Genomic DNA, 22,901 nt, shown 5'->3' with positions numbered 1-22,901 from the left:
TGAAGAACATAAGTATATATATAGTCATGTGAATATACATAAGATATATATAAACATAATTATTACTATATGTATATTGATAAAATATATAAATATTAAATATATATTATTATATAAGTATTAAATTATACATAATTAATAATATGTAATATTAATATAATTGCTAGTAAAATATAAATGTTATACTAATATTACTTTCTTTATTATCTGTAAATATTAATATTAATGTCTGTCTTATTATTATTATTCTAGGTTATATATATTATATATTGATATAAAATTTTGAAACATGTAAATTGTTATACCTTTATTATTACTAGCATTATTAATAGATATTATTATTATCATTAAGAATCATTATCATTAAAAATTTATTATTGTTATTATTATACAAATTATTATCATTAACATTAATATTATTATTATTATTTTTATTATTATATCTATTATTAATATTATTAGTATTATTTTGATATTTTTATTATTATTATTATTATTAATTCTATTATCAGTATTTATTACTAATAATATTATCAATATTATTACTAATATATTTATTATTAATTATTAATATTAATTAAAAATAATCCAATAATTCAAGAACTAGTACGAAATTTGTTATCTTTCGTTGTCTGTGCTTTTTGATTTTTGTTTCTTCTTATTTGGAATTGTCGATCAATAATGTTTTAACATTCAACATCTGAGATCACAAGAAAAGAGAGTTTTACCATTTTTTTGTTTTTAAAAAAAAAAAAAAAAGCCGTCGGTCTCTGTATTCAACTTTTTAGCAAAAATTATAAATCGAACGAATTATCAAAATCTGTAAATGCAATTTTGTTTGGATTGGTTTACTTAAACTTTCTTCAAAATATCATATTCCAATTCGATATATCAAGCTCGAATTTTGGAGTCAAAGTATTTATCTAAAAAGTCAACCTTCGTGTTCATCACAAAAATTCGCTTTTGTTCTAACGTTTCTGTTAAAATTTATGATCCAGAAACCTTTTATGAATGATTTAGAAACTATTTTATGTTATAATCTTAGACTATTACGCGACCAAAATCGAAAATCATTATATTTTTTTTGTTAGAACTCGACGAGCAGCAGCACTCTGATTCTTTTATTTTTATTTTTTTTCTTTCTTTTCTTTCACAAATTAATTGATTACACTTATAAATAATTTATGTTCCAAGTTCAATGATAATTCAAACAATGTTGTTGTCATGATTTTGGTCGATGTGATTTTGAGAAGGAAGATGAAGAGGAGAGAAAACAAATTTTACGGGTTAAATACTTTTTACTTGGAGTTAAAATCAGAAAAATGGTAACAGATCAGCTGGTTAGGGGGCGTATGGGTATTCAAAGGGTCACGGGTTCGAGTCCCGCTCAGGGCATTTCTTTTTGGAAAAAGCTATAAAAGGGGTATACACTCTTATATTTTTTTTTCCTATTATTATTACTATTAGTTATTATTATTATGTTTATTATTATTAGTTATTATTATTATTATTACTATTATTATTAGTTATTGTTATTATTGTTAAGATAATCAATATTATTACTATCATAATACAAGTTATTATTATAATTACAAGTATTAGAATTGTTATTATTAGTAATGATAAAATAGATGTTAGTTATTATTATAAATATAATTACAATTATGAATAATACTAAGATTACTATCATTTTATTATCAAGTAACATCATTAAACATTATTAGTGTTATTATTATTAGTATTAGTGATATTGATATAGGTATTATTATGATTAGGAATATCATCATTATCATTACTACAAAAATAACACAAACTAGTTTTATTATCATTAATATTAGTGTTAGTATCACTTTTGAAAAAGTTAGTATTATTATTATCATTATTAATAAAGTTATTATTATTAGTAACTCATTAATATAAAAACTATCATTTTTAACAAATAAATATTTTTATACAAAATATATTTAGTACATATACTATAACGATATTAATATCTCATATAGCTACATATTAACATTATATAGATAAATATATATTTTTATCATGCTTAAACCCTAAAATAAATTGTTATATTAACTATATAAAATATATAAACTAAATATATTAAATTTATCTATATAACATATGAGATAACAAGTATATTATTAATAATAATATATATAAAATTGTTCAATTACGATTATATGTTTTAATATATATACAAATGATATTGGTTCGTGAATCCGAGGCCAACCCTGCATTGTTCAATATAGTTATATGTATTTTTACTACAAAATACAGTATGGTGAGTTTCATTTTCCTTTTTACCCTTTATATTTTTGGGCTGAGAATACATGCGCAATTTTTATAACTGTTTTACGAAATAGACACAAGTAATCAAAACTACATTATATGGTTGAATGATCGAGGCCGAATATGCCCCTTTTTGCTTGGTAGCCTAAGAATTAGGGAACATCACTAATTTTGAGAATTAGTGCACGCCTAATTGACGTGAATCCTAAAGATAGATCTATTGGGCCTAACGAACCCCATCCAAAGTACCGGATGCTTTAGTACTTCGATGTTGTTTTATCATGTCCGAAGGATTTCCCGGAATGATAGGGGATATTCTTATATGCATCTTGTTAATGTCGATTACCAGGTGTTCAATCCATATGAATGATATTTTTGTCTCTATGCATGGGACGTATATTTATGAGAACTGGAAATGAAATTCTTGTGGTCTATTAAAATAATGAAAATGAATGATTATGTTAAACTAATGAACTCACTAACCTTTTGGTTGACACTTTAAAGCATGTTTATTCTCAGGTATGAAAGAAATCTTCTGCTGTGCATTTGCTTATATTAGAGATATTACTTGGAGCCATTCATGACATATTTTAAAAGACGTTGCATTCGAGTCGTTGAGTTCATCAAGATTATTATTAAGTCAATTATAGTTGGATATATTATGAAATGGTATGCATGCCGTCAACATTCGATGTAAATGAAAGGTTGTCTTTTAAAAACGAATGTAATGTTTGTAAAATGTATCATATAGAGGTCAAGTACCTCGCGATGTAACCAACTATTGTGAATCAGTTATAATCGATATGGACTTTGTCCAGATGGATTAGGGCGGGTCGCTTCAGTTGGTATCAGAGCGGTGGTCTTAGTGAACCAGGTCTTGCATTAGTGTGTCTAACTAATAGTTGTTTAGATGCATTAGTGAGTCTGGACTTCGACCGTGTCTGCATATCAAAAATTTTGCTTATCATTTCGTGTCAAAAATTACATGCTTATCATTCTTAGTCTAGACACATCTTACTGCATTGATTGCATGAATAGTGTATAGACAAAATTCATATCTTAACGTATCTGCTAATTCATATCTTGGCGTATCTGTTATTGTTATCTTTGCCTGACAGCTTCTGTAGATTCCTCCGTAACTATTGGGATTTTAGTATTATATATGTATATGTAAATTATGTATTGCAGGGTACTAATCTACATCCTATAATCTATTTCTTATCGAAAATCCTCCATATGATCGTATGAGATGGATCCCTCAATCAGTTCAAATTCCTCGGATTCCGACAGCTATCCCGATATGGATATCCACCTGAGCTCCGAAAGCATGCGTCACTAGAATGAATCAATCAATCATTCATCCCCGATTTATCTGATGAGTTCGTAGTTGACTTAATCAATGGAGACGAGAAGAAGGCGATACTTTCCATCAACCAAATTTCCCTCTTGGCGATGAACATGAAGCACTCACCGGCGAACCAAATCGAAACACTATTTTCACCCTCATTTCCCGAATATCTCGCCATGATTAAATCCTATTTAAAAATTCTAAACCTTACTCATCCGCTCATTCCGACCGACAATCACCCCTTAATAATAGAAGAAGTCATTGAACTTCGCGCTCAAATAATCAATTTGGAGATTATGATGCAAAATTTACCAACTTCAGCAACATCACTGGCACCAACAGTACCATCGATAACAGCATCAGTACCATCAACAATCCATGCCTCAACATCTCATTCTGTACCTCAAGTATAATCACCGTTCTACGTATCGTTCTACATCAATTATCTTCGTTCATCATGGCAGTTATGTAATCTCTAATGTTTTAGGGATTATGTACTCTAGTTCTAACCGTAAACCAAATGAGTTTAATATCATATTAACTCATTAAATCCATGATTTCATCTGAAGAAAATATATATGTATATATGTTTTCATAAAGATTGTAATTAAAAATTCTTTCGTACAAACTGTTAATGGTGAAAATATTTTAACGGGTAGGTAATACCCGAGGAATATTCAGATTTCGCATTAATAAGTTACACTATACATTCTTCGAATCTGATTCAACAGTCATTTAATATCTCACTTACATTCACAGATATATGTATCCGCTCACCGCAGAATAACCATTTTCATTCAATTTCATATTTGGATTTTGATCAATCAGAATCCAACAAGTGGCATAATGAAGAAATAATGGACACAATAAAAATTGATTAGAAACAGACTAATTAACAATATAAAATTTTGTTAAGAAACCACACTAACAAGATCATAGCTAACTGTTAATTTCTTATTACATTTTATTTATCGCAATTTATTTATCGCAATTTAATTATCGCAATTTATTTATCGCAATTTTAATTCTCGCAATTTTATTTATCGTCATTTAATTTCTGTTATTTATTTTACGCACTTTACATATCGGGACACGTATACAAGGTTTTGACATATCATATCGACTCATCTATATATATATTATTTGGAATAACCATAGACACTCTATATGCAGTAATGCGAGAGTTAGCTATACAGGGTTGAGGTTGATTCTATAATAATATATATACTTTGAGTTGTGATCGAGTCTGAGACATGTACACGGGTCACGATACGTATTAATTAATTCGAATATTATATATTAAACTATATATGAATTATTGGACTGTTAATTGTGGACTATCGACTGTGGACTAATAACATTGGACAATTAAAATGAATTAAAATATTGATTATAACATATGAAACTGAACAATTCTTCAAGTTTGCCACTTGATTTCATCTTAAACCTCATTTGTATCTTGACGATCACAATCTGCGTTCAAACCTTTCATGATTCTTGAAAACACCTCAATCGAGAGGATGAACCAACCACACTTCATCTATGGAAGAAAAGATTTATGCATATAGTTATGCATCTAAAAATACTCAAAACCTGAGTAAACGTTTAACACATAGCTGTGTTAACTCCTTCGGCGTTGTTATTACCGAAAATAACTTTGCAATTCCTTTTCAAATTAGCAAATTTTGTCACAGCTCCAGCAAGTCAACTTTGACTTTTATTCGGATTAGCTTTATTATAACCTTGATATATAAGTTTTCTTTTCATCATCGCTACCGGAGAACCGTTTATATTCCACCACATTAGCAGTTAACTTACCAGCAGTTTCATTACTCATTGATTTAAGTTTCTCTGAAAAACCAATTGTTCATTAAAAACCCTATCATATACTCATCCGCATATCGTAACGAGAATTGCCATACCAATTACCAGAAATCAGCAATCAGTATTTTGAAATCTCGTAGCATGTCTACATCAACAATTATATGTATACATATAACATTTATCTCTTAGAATTATGATCTTTTATTCTGAAATTCCAAAAAGCACCCAGCCTACGAATCAATACATTAAACTTTGAAAAAGTTGCATGAAGCAGTAGAAACTGTAGACAACCGTAAACAACCTTAATCGTCAGAAGTTTGATGATAAAGAATAGTATGTTGGAAAAGCTCAGAAAAGTTGAAACCGGAAAACGGATTAAGCTAACCACGAAGGAGACCAAGGACAAATACAAGGACCATACCCTATATTCAAAGAATCCAGGAAATTCTGGATCCGTTGAAATCTTTAGAGAATATCTAGCTCCGTACTCATGTTAAAATCCTGCGGAAAAATCTTTCTTCAACAACCATCGAACTTAGAAATTCCAAAATATCATCATAAATATCTTCGATATTTCTGAGGATATTTTCATAAATATTCTCGTCCGAAATTATTTATCTCTTCGTGCTATCTATATTACATCATAAAGGAAACTATTTTAGTTTCTAAATTTCTTTAAAATTTGAGTTTAAATTATGAATGTTTTTGAAGTAGTGTTGGGAATTGATGCATGAGTTAGTATAATATAATGACACTTGATCAACGTGATTATATTACAGTAAGTCATGCTGAATTTCTAATGGGACGTGATGATTCACAGATTATAACGTCATCATGTGCCATGTTACACGACTCTTATATTCTATCTAATCTATAAACATATCAAGAATATATATTCTTGATAGTTCTATTTTCCGTGATCCTGGTAATTTAACAAATCAGATCATGCTATTACCTTTCCTTTCTACTCTGTATATTGTGATAATTTGAAATTCCATAGTTACGAATTCTGGACCATTACTCGCTTTACTAGAGGTCGAGAGGAGAATAAAAAGGCAAAGAGCTCCAAAATATAAGAGAAAATATAAAGCCCAATAACAACACCAAGGTTATAAACCGTGGATATTAATACGAATAGCAATATAAAGACAATGTATAATTAAGAATAGTATCACCCTGATATTGCATATTTTACATACGTTTATTTTAGCAATATCATTCATATTTTAGTCCTTTGGATACGGTTTGGAGATGATTTGATGGTATTTGCGAAGAAATGAGTTCGAGAGCTAAGAGGAGATTTATTGATGATATTATTGAAAATTACGCCTTTTGGGTCGAGATAATTATTGGTGTTATTTTTGGTGATTCATACTTGATTTGGTGCGTGAAAGTCAGAAGAATTGATCTCGGTTCGAGTTGGGGTTAAAATATGAGTTCAAGCCTTTCTTTTTCATGGCAATTGACTTGGGCCATGACTCCTATTTTATTATTGAATCAAAATTATCTAATAGTCCGTATGATTATTTTATTAAAAAGGCAGATGGACTTTAATTTGATTCATGGACCTTTAGTCAACACTTTGTGATTATTTGGGCTCATGGTAATTATTAATAGATCTATTTAGTATTGGAAGTGTATAAAAAGAGGATATAGACGAGCAAGGACAGCAGTTTTTTGATTTTTGGTGTGCAGCCGACGGCCCCACTTGGGGTTTTGTTCTGTTGATTGACGCAAGTAACAGAGGGAAGAAGAAGGACACAAAGAAAATCGTGGGACCCCTTTGTGTTTGTGTGTGTCGATTAGCAAAAAGAAAAGGAGAAACAAACAGCAAGCAAGAAGGCAGCTCATTTAATTGTTTTGATTAAATTGGTGTTTGGTTCTTTACTTGGCCACGTGAACAAAGAGTAAAAGGGAAGATACTTTCATTGTTTATTTATAATTTTATTAAGTTATTTACTCATACTCCGTACTGTTTTTGGATAATTGTTTATGAACACATCTTATTGCTATTTTAATTTATTTATTCATGTCTATGTGGATGATGGATTATTTATGCATTATTAATTTGTGTTTGTGTTCAATTTATATTATGGTCATGAGCTAAATACTTAAATGTTTGTCTAGATTGTATACTCTTAAGTGTTTGGATGATTTCTTTTATAGTTATATGAATTTTTATGCATGATAATTGTGAGTTTGGATTAAAGAACCATTCTTGTGGGAGTTGATTAATGTTATCAAATTAATTAGTGTACTTGTTTGAACAAAGGGAACCCTGTTTCAATTTAGTGCATTAGTTTTCAATTGCTTTGTCTTAAGCAAATGGGTGCTTACTGGACCAAGGGGGTAAATTGGGTAACATTGATTGAACAAAATAGGGATGAATTGTGTGAAGCGAACGCGTAACTAATTGAATCTAAATCTTTTAATTAGTTAATTACTTAGTCACAAGCGAAAGAGGTCTTCGGTGAAAGGGAACCCTAAACCGATAAATCCTAGCTTGAAGTGTTTGCTAAAAGAGAACTCTGGGTAAACCGATTTTGTAATTGCTTGCATTTATTGATATAACTAGTGCTTAATACTATATCATCCGACACTGAGGGTAAAAGATCTAGGCGAGCATTTCTTTGTCTATTGAATTCAAAACTATTTTTAATTTGTTTGTTGAGTCTGCATTTATTTTCTAAAACTTAAAAAGTACAAAAATATTGTCTTTTATTTTATTCACCTTCTATTGACAATCCGGTCGTTAAATGGAAAACCCACTTATTTGTCATTTTCTTATTTCTTTAAGTCTAGTTAATTACATTTAGTTTAATAATCTTAAATTGCAGTTAATACTGTCCTTGGAACGATCTTGGATTTTACCAGATTCTATACTTCTACACGATCGGGTACACTGCCCGTTAGTGTATAGTAATCTCTTTAATCGGTATTTTCCATTGATAAATAATATACACGATTTTACACATCAAGTTTTTGGCGCCGCTGCCGGGGACAGTTATGTGTTAATTTGAGATTGTTGCTAGTTGTGATTTGTTTGAGTCTTTTTGTTTTTAGGTAGTTCTTGTTTCTTTTTAGTATTTATCATTTTCTAGAGTTGGTGCTTTTATTATTTTCTTTGTTTTTATCAGTTGCAGAAAAATGGTTGACTACAGGAATATGACAATGGCTGAGAAAATGAGAGTTGAATGGAGGAAACTAATCGCATTGTATTCGTCTCCTAGTGTTACCAACGAGGGGTACCAAGAGAAAGAAGTAGATGAAATTGTGGTTAACACTAAAAAAAATGTCTATGAAAGAGAGGATGATAGCTGAAGGTTTCTGCCCGTGTTTTTATGGGTCTTGGCAATGTTGTATGAATCCGGACGTTAAACATTCGAGTCCCTTACCTACTACGCAACTTGCTACAGATTTTTATTCACCATTGATTCTGTATCCGGAACATTCAGATGTGACAGAGTCCGATCCAGCTCCACAACTTATAGCTTCAGAATCTATTTTGCAAGAGGAACTGGTTGTTGAAAAACGTACTCATTTAGATCCACTTTCTGAGCTTTTACAGGATTTCCCCGAGTTACATTCTTGCTCTTCTAGTTATATAGATTAGACTGTGGTAGAAGAGGAAGATGGTTTGTTGGTTGATCTAATGGCTAATGGGTATGAGCCTACAACTGAAGAACTAAAAGAACTAAAGTTGGAGGTTGAGCCTCGTTCCATAGTTGAGATTCAGAGCTTGTTCACACTTATTTCAGAGGATGTTGATATTGAAGAGAGTGATAGTTCATTTTCGGGTGAATCTCACAGTGTGTACATCGTGGGGAAGACGATCTATAGTGACCCGTTTGATGTGAGCATGAACATGGGGTACATTCGGGTGTCTCGAGCTGATTTTAAGGGTAACGCATTTTCGGATATTCGGGTTAGTGTGAAGTATTTAAGGGAAGAGACAATAGGATTACATGATATTATGTTTACTTCTCGAGGTGTTAACGATTGGTTAACCTTGCTGATTCGTGGAACATATTCCATAGATTTCTCGTACCGTTAGCTAAGTGTAGGTGATTCAGACCCCACTAAAGGTTGATCATGGGGGTTGAGTTGGGTGTACGACTCGATGAATGTGCACATGACACCTTTCTTGTAGAGTATTGTATATTTGTTTGGATTCATTGCAGGTACTTGTGCTGATGGACATTGTGTGATAGCTACTGTGGAATGTCATTGAGTGCAGGCCGGTCTGTCACTAGCATTCCACGGTTCATGGCTGTAACTTTGCAGGTTTTACCTTATTTCTCCTTTTACCCTTTCGAATTTAATCTATTTTTGATCTCAAGTAATGGGGACATTACTTGATCTCAAGTGTAGGGTGGGGATGTAAATTCTTGCGGGTTGGTAAAATATGTGTTGGAAACATGAGTGTCGTTTACATATGGCTTGGTATTTTGAACTTTAAAAAGAGTGGAACATCATGTTTTAGGCCATTTTTGGGGAATTTTAAAATTTTTATGGTTTAATTCGTGATTTCAAAGAAGTTAAAATTGTCTCACATGTTCATTATCTTGGACATGAAATCCTACGAGTTCGGGGAACTCAATAGTAGGTCACCTGTACAAAAACGGGTGTAAACTGTGAGAGAGCGGTGATTGCATAGCGTGATTGTGACCGAATCACGTGCCAGATCACAAACTTTTGGTTACTTGGTATAGCAGACTTCCGAAACTATATCATTTTATTATTACATCATTTAATGGTGTGATACTGTGGGAAGAGGAGCCTAGAGCTTCACCAGTGTTGTCCTTTTTAGGAACGATAGCTACGTGCTTGTGTTTGCTTAGACAACACAACCCATAGCCAAACGCTATAGCACCCAAAGATTTTTGGGATTTAAACCGAGTGTCGATTGAAATAGATTGGCATTCCCGAGTGAGTCAGATCCACTCATTTAAGGAAGTAAAGTCTTCCGACCGTTTCACTTGGTACGTATACCTCTTAAGCTGTACCATTTCATTACCCATCATTTCACGATGAGGTACTGTTAGAGGTGAAAGTCTTGAACTTTCGAAACATTTTCATTATTTTGAATGTGAAATCCTACATGATCATTAAAATTCATACGTAGGTTACTTGCACCAAGGCGAGTGTCAACCGTATGAACGGTGATTAGTCGTGTGGTCGGCACCGGGCCATGCGCTAGATCGAAAACTTTAACAGGGCGATCCTCATTGTTTCTCCTAACAAGGATAATGTTGCACCCAACCACTTTATTTAACCACACAGGATGTATCCATTCCATCCTAAAGGGAGTTAAGTCTCCCAAACGACACACTTGCTGATTTGTTTCAGAAGTTGTAGTCCAGACCAGTTGTAGGGTGACGAAAAATCTTGAAAAGTCATTGCTAAAATCGACTGGAAATCTACCAGGCCTCAACATCAAACAGGAAAACTGGTGGTCAAAGTTTATCTCAATGATGGAGATTTGCTAGCCAAATGGGGAGCGCACCATGATACACAAAATGGCAGTGATTGATCAGATTCCTAGTGGATAACCTCCGAAAAGGTAATATATCAGCTTTTAAGCCTGATGAACTTCAATCTTTATGATTGACTTAACGGATTAGATGATCACCTCATGATTATCGATGATATCTGGACGTAATGAATATCCTCCTAAGCACATTATTTTCTTACCGACATCATTATGATGTTAGGTACTTGTGGGAGGCTTGGCTTGACCAATTGCGGGGTAGCCCGTGCGTTCTCTTGGCACACATGTTCGATTGTCATATTTTTGGTTCTCGGCTCCCACTTGATTCCTGATTTCTTTGAAGACTTATATATGGTTCGATATTATCTACTTCATCATTATGGTACGTTATCAAGACTATCTTTGGTTACTTTATTCATTACATATTGCTTGAGGTTTGGGAAGATGTTGATGTGGGAATGCAAGTGGGAATCATGGTTGATATTTACTCCAAATCCGTGCCCACGCTCGTTGCTTGATTGGTTTATGTTCGTTTGGTTCTACTTTATTTTTGAAGATGTTACTATATGGTTGAAGATTATTTTCGAGTCGAATTTGCTTGAGGACAAGCAAGACTCTAGTGTGGGGTGATTTGATATTGCATATTTTACATACGTTTATTTTAGCAATATCATTCATATTTTAGTCCTTTGGATACGTGAACAAAGAGTAAAAGGGAAGATACTTTCATTGTTTATTTATAATTTTATTAAGTTATTTACTCATACTCCGTACTGTTTTTGGATAATTGTTTATGAACACATCTTATTGCTATTTTAATTTATTTATTCATGTCTATGTGGATGATGGATTATTTATGCATTATTAATTTGTGTTTGTGTTCAATTTATATTATGGTCATGAGCTAAATACTTAAATGTTTGTCTAGATTGTATACTCTTAAGTGTTTGGATGATTTCTTTTATAGTTATATGAATTTTTATGCATGATAATTGTGAGTTTGGATTAAAGAACCATTTTTGTGGGAGTTGATTAATGTTATCAAATTAATTAGTGTACTTGTTTGAACAAAGGGAACCCTGTTTCAATTTAGTGCATTAGTTTTCAATTGCTTTGTCTTAAGCAAATGGGTGCTTACTGGACCAAGGGGGTAAATTGGGTAACATTGATTGAACAAAATAGGGATGAATTGTGTGAAGCGAACGCGTAACTAATTGAATCTAAATCTTTTAATTAGTTAATTACTTAGTCACAAGCGAAAGAGGTCTTCGGTGAAAGGGAACCCTAAACCGATAAATCCTAGCTTGAAGTGTTTGCTAAAAGAGAACTCTGGGTAAACCGATTTTGTAATTGCTTGCATTTATTGATATAACTAGTGCTTAATACTATATCATCCGACACTGAGGGTAAAAGATCTAGGCGAGCATTTCTTTGTCTATTGAATTCAAAACTATTTTTAATTTGTTTGTTGAGTCTGCATTTATTTTCTAAAACTTAAAAAGTACAAAAATATTGTCTTTTATTTTATTCACCTTCTATTGACAATCCGGTCGTTAAATGGAAAACCCACTTATTTGTCATTTTCTTATTTCTTTAAGTCTAGTTAATTACATTTAGTTTAATAATCTTAAATTGCAGTTAATACTGTCCTTGGAACGATCTTGGATTTTACCAGATTCTATACTGCTACACGATCGGGTACACTGCCCGTTAGTGTGTAGTAATCTCTTTAACCGGTATTTTCCATTGATAAATAATATACACGATTTTACACATCACACCCCAAGGTAATAGTATAAGTAAACAGATTTTTCTGATGGAAGATTGAAAAGAAGGATGACAAAAATGATAATTAGAAAATATCAAGGATTAGAACGGAACTAAGCATTTTCACAATCTTTTGGATGTATGAACTAAGAAAGAAAGTATAGGAATGGTGAAAATAATGGAACGGAAAAAGTTTAATTTATAATGGGATAATCAGACAGAGTAATCGAGGCAGATCACCATATTTAATTATAGAGATCTTAATGTCCTCACTCGTCGAAGAATCAAATCTTTTAAGTTTCGAAGATTTTCTTTAAATCCCTTGAATTCCGGAATTCAACCAAGACAACGTCAAAAGTTAAAACGAAACTTCATTTATTCATTTCACTCTTTTGTGATAGCTTCATTCGTGCTCTTCGAATAATCAAATTATTTTATCTGTATTATTCAATAATGATAAAACTCTATTTATCAGCTCATATTCGTCAGGGAAACATATTTATTGTTAGCCATGACGACCTCACTCAAATTTCGGGATGAAATTTCTTTAACGGGTAGGTACTGTGATGACCCGGGAATTTTCGACCAAATTTAAACCTGAATCTTATTTGATTTCGATAAGATAAGTAAAGTCTGTAATGTTGAGTCTCAAAAACTTTTGAACTTTGTTCATGTAATAATTTAAACCTTTCACCATTCCCGACGATTCACGAACAATTGTGTATATATAGTTGTATATATATAAATGTAAGTATATATAATAAATTGAAATTATAAAATATAATTTAAACATTAAAATTAGAGATGTAAAATAAGATACAAAATAATAAAGGGTAATTTACAATGAAGCTATAAATATATATATGAGTTATATGTATAATTATTATAAGATTGTATTATATATAAAATGTATATATAAATAATAATTATATATTATAACTTAAACTATGATGTAATTTGATTAAATAAAAGATAACCTAAAATAACTTAATTTTTTATTTAAAACTGTTAAAGTTATTATAAAGTGTATGCTGAATGTAAATGATTTTTAATATAAATAATTTGGCAACGATTAATAAAGTATTAGATGTATAATGTTATACTTTGAGTTTAAATTGTTTTAAATGTATATAATTAATACATCTATCTAAGTAATGATTCTGAATATGAAGAACATAAGTATATATATAGTCATGAGAATATACATAAGATATATATAAACATAATTATTACTATATGTATATTGATAAAATATATAAATATTAAATATATATTATTATATAAGTATTAAATAATACATAATTAATAATATGTAATATTAATATAATTGTGAGTAAAATATAAATGTTGTACTAATATTACTTTCTTTATTATCTGTAAATATTAATATTAATATTAATGTCTGTCTTATTATTATTATTCTAGGTTATATATATTATATATTGATATAAAAATTTGAAACATGTAAATTGTTATACCTTTATTATTACTAGCATTATTAATAGATATTATTATTATCATTAAGAATCATTATCATTAAAAATTTATTATTGTTATTATTATACAAATTATTATCATTAACATTAATATTATTATTATTATTTTTATTATTATATCTATTATTAATATTATTAGTATTATTTTGATATTTTTATTATTATTATTATTATTAATTCTATTATCAGTATTTATTACTAATAATATTATCAATATTATTACTAATATATTTATTATTAATTATTAATATTAATTAAAAATAATCCAATAATTCAAGAACTAGTACGAAATTTGTTATCTTTCGTTGTCTGTGCTTTTTGATTTTTGTTTCTTCTTATTTGGAATTGTCGATCAATAATGTTTTAACATTCAACATCTGAGATCACAAGAAAAGAGAGTTTTACCATTTTTTTGTTTTTAAAAAAAAAAAAAAGCCGTCGGTCTCTGTATTCAACTTTTTAGCAAAAATTATAAATCGAACGAATTATCAAAATCTGTAAATGCAATTTTGTTTGGATTGGTTTACTTAAACTTTCTTCAAAATATCATATTCCAATTCGATATATCAAGCTCGAATTTTGGAGTCAAAGTATTTATCTAAAAAGTCAACCTTCGTGTTCATCACAAAAATTCGCTTTTGTTCTAACGTTTCTGTTAAAATTTATGATCCAGAAACCTTTTATGAATGATTTAGAAACTATTTTATGTTATAATCTTAGACTATTACGCGACCAAAATCGAAAATCATTATATTTGTTTTGGTAGAACTCGACGAGCAGCAGCACTCTGATTCTTTTATTTTTTTTATATTTTTTTTCTTTCTTTTCTTTCACAAATTAATTGATTACACTTATAAATAATTTATGTTCCAAGTTCAATGATAATTCAAACAATGTTGTTGTCATGATTTTGGTCGATGTGATTTTGAAAAGGAAGATGAAGAGGAGAGAAAACAAATTTTACGGGTTAAATACTTTTAACTTGGAGTTAAAATCAGAAAAATGGTAACAGATCAGCTGGTTAGGGGGCGTATGGGTATTCAAAGGGTTGCGGGTTCGAGTCCCGCTCAGGGCATTTCTTTTTGGAAAAAGCTATAAAAGGGGTATACACTCTTATATTTTTTTTCCTATTATTATTACTATTAGTTACTATTATTATGTTTATTATTATTATTATTATTATTATTATTATTATTATTATTATTATTATTATTATTATTATTATTATTGCTATTATTATTAGTTATTGTTATTATTGTTAAGATAATCAATATTATTACTATCATAATACAAGTTATTATTATTATTACAAGTATTAGAATTGTTATTATTAGTAATGATAAAATAGATGTTAGTTATTATTATAAATATAATTACAATTATGAATAATACTAAGATTACTATCATTTTATTATCAAGTAACATCATTAAACATTATTAGTGTTATTATTATTAGCATTAGTGATATTGATATAGGTATTATTATGATTAGGGATATCATCATTATCATTACTACAAAAATAACACAAACTAGTTTTATTATCATTAATATTAGTGTTAGTATCACTTTTGAAAAAGTTAGTATTATTATTATCATTATTAATAAAGTTATTATTATTAGTAACTCATTAATATAAAAACTATCAATTTTAACAAATAAATATTTTTATACAAGATATATTTAGTACATATACTATAACGATATTAATATCTCATATAGCTACATATTAACATTATATAGATAAATATATATTTTTATCATGCTTAAACCCTAAAATAAATTGTTATATTAACTATATAAAATATATAAACTAAATATATTAAATTTATCTATATAACATATGAGATAACAAGTATATTATTAATAATATATATATATATAAACTTGTTCAATTACGATTATATGTTTTAATATATATACAAATGATATAGGTTCGTGAATCCGAGGCCAACCCTGCATTGTTCAATATAGTTATATGTATTTTTACTACAAAATACAGTATGGTGAGTTTCATTTGCCTTTTTACCCTTTATATTTTTGGGCTGAGAATACATGCGCAATTTTTATAACTGTTTTACGAAATAGACACAAGTAATCAAAACTACATTATATGGTTGAATGATCGAAGCCGAATATGCCCCTTTTTGCTTGGTAGCCTAAGAATTAGGGAACATCACTAATTTTGAGAATTAGTGCACGCCTAATTGACGCGAATCCTAAAGATAGATCTATTGGGCCTAACGAACCCCATCCAAAGTACCGGATGCTTTAGTACTTCGATGTTGTTTTATCATGCCCGAAGGATTTCCCGGAATGATAGGGGATATTCTTATATGCATCTTGTTAATGTCGATTACCAGGTGTTCAATCCATATGAATGATATTTTTGTCTCTATGCATGGGACGTATATTTATGAGAACTGGAAATGAAATTCATGTGGTCTATTAAAATGATGAAAATGAATGATTATGTTAAACTAATGAACTCACCAACCTTTTGGTTGACACTTTAAAGCATGTTTATTCTCATGCATGAAAGAAATCTTCTGCTGTGCATTTGCTTATGTTAGAGATATTACTTGGAGTCATTCATGACATATTTCAAAAGACGTTGCATTCGAGTCGTTGAGTTCATCAAGATTATTATTAAGTCAATTATAGTTGGATATATTATGAAATAGTATGCATGCCGTCAACATTCGATGTAAATGAAAGGTTATCTTTTAAAAACGAATGTAATGTTTGTAAAATATATCATATAGAGGTCAAGTACCTCGTGATGTAACCAACTATTGTGAATCGTTTATAATCGATATGGACTTTGTCCGGATGGATTAGGACGGGTCGCTTCATATGTATCAAATTCGTGATTCATCATAAACTATCTAACGACAAAATTAAAGCATACAAGCATGCATAAACATATATACTCGAGCACTAGACGTGGATACACTATTAATATATATAAAAGATAAAAGATAAGATACGAATGCTCACATATCAATATTGTGATTCAATATTGCAGGAAAGTACGTAGACGCAATGAAAATGATAAACGCTAGATTGGCCTCACGAACAATAACCACGAACATTACCCATAACCTCCATAGCTATAACCCATAATTTCCTTAGCTTTATCCCGCTCAAAAACCCGTTTTTGAAAATAACTCGTTCATGACTTGACGTAATATTTTATGTATAACACTAATACTAATATTAATAATAATATATTTGGATTAATAATAATAATAAATATAAATAATAAAATAAATAAAATAATTACGGAGTATGGAGAGATAGATGAATTGGGATGAATGAGCAAACAATCGATCGAGCTTTATACCCCATTCCTGTCACCGACACCTCCGCGATCGCGGAGGTGTTATGCCTATATGCTTCGCGATCGCGGAGCAGTGAAATCCAGCTCATTCATCATTTGGCTTCTAGTTTGTCGACATAATATTATATATATATATATATATATATATATATATATATATATATATATATATATATATATATATATATATATATATATATATATATAACCTATTATAAAGCGGATGAATAATCCACGTGTCTTCTCACTATTTACCTCTTAATCTTCTCTAATTACTTTTGTTAATCCCTCACGTTCTGCCATCTGTCAAGGTTTTATTCGTCCATTTTTTAAACAAAAAAAAAACCTCTCTTTCTCTCTAACCCTATCTTTGCAAATTCCGCTCAGGTCTCTTCCTCCGATGATTTCAATCGTACCATGGATAAAGATCGACGTCGTGATTCCGACTTTTCTCGCCGCCGTGACATTGATTTCTTATCTGGTGAGCTTAACAATTTAATTGTCAATTTTTTTAAATCGGTAACTGTAGCCAGATTCAGAAATATTTATTCACTAATTGTTCGTCGCTGTTACTTGAAACATTATCGTATTTGACCTGCGTACAGTGTTTTAGGCTGTTTTTGATTGTTTAAGTTTTGTGAGGTTATTTACTACTGGACTTTGTTTCATCTGTTTCTGTACTGAATCGTTACTTAAAATTATGTGAGGATTAGGGTTTTGAATTTCGCAGATTCAATCGACCAACAAAGCAGCAGTCATTCAATCTCTGCTTTGTAAAAACCATGTGAGGATTTTTTTATCTTAATCCATTTAATTTATAGGGTTTTTTCTTCTAATTTTTTTAGATTTTTAAATTTAATGGTTTTTATTGTTGGCTCTGTTAAATACTGCCAATTTCTTATCTAATTATGCGCTAAAGATGCAAATCAAACAAATAGAAACATGGTATGCGACCTCCAAGAGGTGGCGGTTTTGGTGGTCGTTGAAGTGGCGGCCGAAGCAGCGGTGGTTAATTCGTAAGCGCACGAAGTGGTGGTGCCGATTAGGTGGCCGTCTTGGTGGCAACCGTTATAACGAAGGTCCACCAGAAATGGTTGATTGTCTATATTATTCATCTTCTATATTCTATATGTATTAGTTTATACATATTCGTCAATTTACATCTCTGATTCATACAAAATTGTTCTTCAATATTTACATCTCTGATATAATTTACGTTGATTATGTTTTTTATGCTACCACAGATGGAGCTTTGTAGACTAGCAAGAAATCAGAAATAAAGTATGAACTCAAGAACACTGATCGATAATGGCTAAAAAACATTGTGGAACATGGCTGGCCTGACTTACTAAAAGGTAAATGTAACTGCTTAGTTAACATGGTAGTTATGGGTACATCTTACTCAATGAACATGGCTGCAATCTTTCAATAAAAAAGGTCACTGAAAAATGGAAGATGACTTGGTGATTGCTGTTTCATTATTCAATGTTAGATTCAACACATTGTTTGATTAGATGTTTGTCATCACTGCAGTACATTAACCCAGTATTGGGAGAATTGGGTATTATTATTTTTCTCGATCTCTTGCCTGCTCATTCACTGAAGCTAATATGTCTTACGCCTGCTGGATTTTAGGCATTCAAAAGATCGAGAAGTTGCAATAATGATACACAGGTCTCATCTTTCGTATATGCTAGCTGAGGTAAAGTCTCCCATCTTTGCATATCTTGCATGCTTTCTTTTCTATAATATGACTGGAAGTGGCAATTTCGACCCAGTTAATTCTGGACGGGTCGATTTAGTTCCTTCATTGCAGATATATATAGTCCAGAAAAGTACTATTTTGGTTATCATTGACTTACAATCTTATAAACGAGCATTATTTTGTTTAATCTTCTTTTATCCATATCAACAGTTGTTAACGATTGACTTTCTGGATTTTGTTAGCTTCTACAGTATACAATGAGGAGGTTGATCTCAGTTTTGAGGACTATTTTGGTTATCATTGACTTGCAATCTTATAAACATGCATTATTTTGTTTAATCTTCTTCTATCCATATCAACAGTTGTTAACGATTGGCTTTCTGGATTTTGTTGACTTCTACAGTATACAATGAGGAGGTTGATCTCAGTTTTGAGGACTTATATATAGATGGGCACACCAAATATCGTAAGTTTGGGAAAATGTCAAGTTCAAGGTCTGAATGAATAAACTATTTGTTTGTCTCCGTTTTCAATGCGGTGCGTGCCTTATATAAACTCAATTGAGTCAAATTTTGTGGATTTAGTGTTTGATCTATGAGCAAACTTAATGGAGTATGTAGTCTAACCTTAAACTATTTGTCACATGTACGAAATTAGTTAATTGAAGCATAATGTGAATATATAGAATTATGTTTCCCCTTTTGATACTCTGCAGATATTTTCAAACTCGATATATTGTTTATTAATTGGTTCCATGAACTCCGTAGTTCATAAAGGTGGTACTGTCAACAAACTAATTACCTTATCTTTTATATTTATGCATATGTTATTTAATTAGTGAATAGTAATGAACACGACTTATTTAACTACTTATTTAGTTACTTAAAAGAAAATACTGCCATGAATGACTTTTGATAACTTTTTGTTATAGTCACGTTTGTACCCACTATTGTTTATAATAAAACTCTTGAATTGTCAAATCATTTGTAACAATTGTGTTAGTGGGTTTAAGGTCCGAATTTTTATTTTTTATTTTTTATGGTTTGGTGTTGTGGATTGAAAATGTGAAGTTATGTGGTGTGGAATGGGAGTGTGGGTGAGGAGTGTTATGAAGATGTGATAAAATATGAGTGGTAGATGAATAAAAAGAGGATAAAAAAATAATTTTATTAATAACTAAAAAAATAAAATCCACCAATTAGGAACACTCACAGGTGTGAGTTCCATCGTGGCTTTCTCACCTGCTATTTGGCCACGCCCAAACTTACGAGACTGTAACAACAAAATGGGTGTGGGTTGAGGGAAATGTCACCACCCACAAAGTGGGAATGTGTCTGAAACAAATGGTCTTATAGTTGATACTAAAGGTATTGATAATTAATGTTTTGGGGAAGAAGTCGTAATTTCCGAATTTTGGTTTCATTGCACATAATGATATAGTTGGTTTTAACATTCATTCCATGTTCTTTGTGGATCCGAGCATATAATGCGTGTTAAATTAACATTTTACATCAATCACATGGTAGGCATTTCATAACATTACTTGCTGACTTGTAGTTTTCAGATAATCATGTATACAATATATTTTAATTAGCTTGGACTATTTTGTTAATTCTATGGCCTATGTTGGCATGACAGGAAATCTAAAAAAGAATATGACCGTGTTAGCATGACATTTACCATATACTAATGGGATGATGCAAGACTACACAACGACTGATAAATGTATCTGTAAACCGGTATGCACATTATCCTTCCAGTCCTTAGTACTAATTTTTTAAGCCACCGTGCAACGCACGGGTTCTTAAAGCTAGTTTATAATAATTATATATATATTATATTATATTCTCATGCAAAGTTGACTTGTAATTTTTGCTCCATCGACTTGTACGTTGACACTCGACTTATGTCCCAGTTCCTGTTTTTCAAACGTTATTTCGTACGCTATAAAATCTTGTACTTTACGTTTCGTGTATTGTACCTTTATCAATAACAAGACTCAAATCAATGGAAAACTATCCCACTCGAAGTGTAACTTAGTCATTTGAGTGTTTTGGTCATTTGCTTCTATAAATCATCGCCTCATTATCTATTAAAGTATATTAATAATATTGGTTTTATATCTAAATTACGTTCTTTTAACAAAACATTTTAATAATCAAAATTCTATTATATTGAAAACGTTTTCTTACATTAAATATTATGATAGTTAAATAATTAACTTATCAAGAGTCACGAGAAAATTATTGTAAAGCATATATTGAAAGTTAAACATGAATCTCTACTAACTTTTGTCTAACATTCATTAATTGACATTTTGTTCTCCTTTGTAGATCACTTTACCAATTATTCCGAATATTGTTAAAAAGAAAAATTTCTTAAATCAACGTGGACCTCACAATAGAGACCTATAACCATATCCTAATATTTATGGGACTTATAAATGTTGAAATATCTACTAAATCAATCATTGATAGTATCTTCTAATTCCGTAGATAAATTTATTAAACATATATTGAAACAAATACGTTTAATGTAAAGTATTATATATTTAATACTTTATTAACGTTTTCAAGTCATAATATATATACATATATACATATATATTTATATTCAGCTATATATATAATTGTTCGTGAATTGTTGAGAATAGTCGTAGGTTAATTGAACACATGAACATAGTTCAAAGTTTTTGAGACTCATCATTACAAACTTTGCTTATCGTGTCGAAATAATATAAAGATCAAGTTTAAATTTGATCGAAAATTTTCGGGTCGTCACAAATATCATAACGATACTTTTTTTGCCTCTAATCGTATTAGAAAGGAGGAGATATTTGATCTCATTATACTCGTTTTATTTTCTTGGTTAAAAAGTATGAGAAAACACACTCTTTCTTGAAACTCCTCACTTTGTAATGCTTTGTATTTTTACTAGCTTTTTACTAGTTTATTGATTGATAAAATTTAGATGTTTCAAAAAAATAATACAAATAAAGGAAGAGTTGTATTCAGAAGAAACTAAGTAAAAGGTTGAGATTCAAGGAGTGCTTCTCAGCCCTTGGATCATTTTTGATCAATGAACCAGATTTAACCACCAAATAATACAGGGAGGGTAGTTTGGTCTTTTTACAAATTAAATTACAAACAACAAAACCTGTGCAGCTCCTGCACGCCATTGATATCGTTACCCTAAAATTCATCACTCCGGCGATTGATACACGAAATCCAGCGATTGATACACGAAATCCGACGATTGACAATGAACGATTGATGTTTCTTCGGCGAAATCAGACTGATTAATTTGTTCGATTCGAATTGAATATTCATTCAATCCGGCGATTAACGATGATTCAGGTTTCTCCGGCGTCGATTCCATAAACATCCGTTCAGTCCGTTCAATTCCTTCACCCGTTCGATCGGATTCACTCCGATTCGTGATATACAATTCACTAACTTGGTTTCACTCTGGATTGCTCAATAATCGTTCACTCAGGCGAATTCATTTTTCAATCAATTCATCTTCACCTTCAATTAAAGGAATGGAACCGGAATACGATATGAGTGATGAAAAAAATAATGAAGATGAAACTGCTGAAGGTATGTTTTTTTTTCTTTTCAATCACATGTGATTGCAT

This window comes from Rutidosis leptorrhynchoides, chromosome 4 (assembly GCF_046630445.1).
Source record: "Rutidosis leptorrhynchoides isolate AG116_Rl617_1_P2 chromosome 4, CSIRO_AGI_Rlap_v1, whole genome shotgun sequence".
NCBI lineage: Eukaryota > Viridiplantae > Streptophyta > Magnoliopsida > Asterales > Asteraceae > Rutidosis > Rutidosis leptorrhynchoides.
This window is presented reverse-complemented; position numbering follows the sequence as displayed.